This window comes from Vollenhovia emeryi, unplaced genomic scaffold (genome assembly GCF_000949405.1).
Source record: "Vollenhovia emeryi isolate VEMERY1.0 unplaced genomic scaffold, V.emery_V1.0 DF946306.1, whole genome shotgun sequence".
In the NCBI taxonomy this organism is placed as follows: Eukaryota; Metazoa; Arthropoda; class Insecta; order Hymenoptera; family Formicidae; genus Vollenhovia; species Vollenhovia emeryi.
The window spans coordinates 1-1,938 of NW_011960060.1; the positions used below are offsets into that span (position 1 = coordinate 1).

Below are 1,938 nucleotides of genomic sequence, written 5' to 3' on the forward strand. Positions count from 1 at the left end.
AAAATTAATTTCTCATTATTATAATGTAATAAACATAAAATTTATTATACTGCACTATGCATACACAGATACAATATACAGTAGGTACAATATACAAAATATATTTCAAGGTGTTCTTTTTATAAACGATAAGTTTAAAGATACCGTTATCTTCCAAACGAAAAAAATATATGCGTCAGCGCTAAGGTGATTATTTTAAGGCTCCTTGGGGTCTATTACGGTTCTCGGATTGGGTGAAAATGACGAAAGTGAGCGGCTCTGTCTCTTACTAAAGGGACAGTTAGAAAGAGACAAAGCTACTCACTTTCGTCATTTTCACCCAATCCGAGAACCGTAATAGACCCCCTGGGTTGTCACTGCGGCCATATTGAATTTTGACGTCAGAAGCGAGAAATGACACACCATGCAAGAATTCTTGCGTGGCATTTCCAAATAAAAAGATATTCGACCAAAAGTACACTTTATTAGTCCGTTTTAGCACACTTCCAAAAGACTCCGTAAACTATCCTTTTCCCTTGGCAGCTAATAAACAACTCTACAGTAAACGTCAAAGTTAGCTTAATTATGCAGGAAAACACATGATTTGACACTGCCAAAAAGAGTGGAAAATATCTTTCTACGATTAGAATTCCTCGCTAATCTTAGTTTTCGGAGCTTTTTAGAGGTTTCACGAATAGGTCACACGTAACAGAACTAAAAAGGAATAATTACGAAAATCCACGCAAGAATAAATTGTGTTGTCAATCTGTCACTTTTCACGTCTAATACTTCAGCCGGCGACAGCTTGAGGGCACTGCACGAGTATTTATCCCACGCTGTCAGAGGCGAGCAATGACACGCTGAGAATTCTTGCATGCTGTTTTAAAATAAAAAGATATTCGACTAAAATTGGCTCCACGAACAGCTTTGGTAGCGTTTGCGTTGGTAGCGTGACAGCGAGCTCACCAAATGCACCTATACAGATTCCCAGATAACAATGTACTTCCACGGAACTAGTATGGTGAGCGTATGTCGTACTAAACGTATCAGTACCGTAGCTACCACGTACGTGCGTACTGTAGGCATACGTTATTAGTACACCGTATTGGTACGCGGTACGACTACCGTAGCGCCACTGTGTGGTTGATGTAGAGTTATTATTGTGCGCTGTACTCTCACAGTACCAGTAGAATACTAGAACAAGATTGCATTTTCGTTTAATTAAAATTACCTGATCAGGTTTTCCTTATCAAGACCTCATGACTTTGTGTTAAATTACGTAGTCATCAAAAGTATATTCAGGTTATTGAAGTTTATCCATGATCCAGACTTGCTGTCGCATCATATCGGCTCGCCTCTTATACTAATACGGCATGATTTTTACATACGAGAAAGACTAACGCGCGGTCGCCACGTCGTGGCAGTATGTGGTACTAGTGCTATCTTTCAGGTTAAATATTACCACGTCTTGCGTGTAGAAGGCAAGGTTTGCAGTATCCTTGCCACACATTTGCTGTCATGTCGTGTATATCAAGGCTTTCCTCATTTTTGCCACAAATTTGCTGTCATGCCGTGTATATCAAGACTTGTCATGTTATTTGCAAAAAAACAAACTTTATCTTAACATTACGCGATTTGTTGCCATATTGACATAAAATTTCTGTTACATGGTGAATAGCATTATTTGATACTCCTTTTATGCGTAAAATTTATGGACAAGTTTTTCTATCATTTGCAGCATCCTGTGACGAAAAATTTTGCCACAAATTTGTTCGAAACTTTTTGACACAGCAAAACAAAACAAATGTTTTCAGATTATTGTTGTAAAAATTGAAGCAAAGCTTGCCGTAAAGCTATGACAAAACATGATTTTAGCATGCTTGGTTATCTGGGTATATTCCTTTTTCTCATCAAATTTCTCATTAAAAATCATTATGACACATGAAATATTGGCCTTTC

The 1,938-nt window shown here is 37.8% G+C and overlaps 1 long non-coding RNA gene across 1 annotated transcript; it reads right to left on the minus strand.

The window, feature by feature from the left end:
- Positions 1-21: 21 nt before the first annotated feature.
- LOC105559962 lies at positions 22-1,256 on the minus strand. Its single transcript, XR_001008785.1, has 2 exons — positions 946-1,256; positions 22-856 (listed from the first exon to the last, which is right to left on the minus strand). It is a non-coding gene; the product is annotated as an uncharacterized LOC105559962 (long non-coding RNA).
- Between the last annotated feature and the right edge of the window lie 682 nt (positions 1,257-1,938).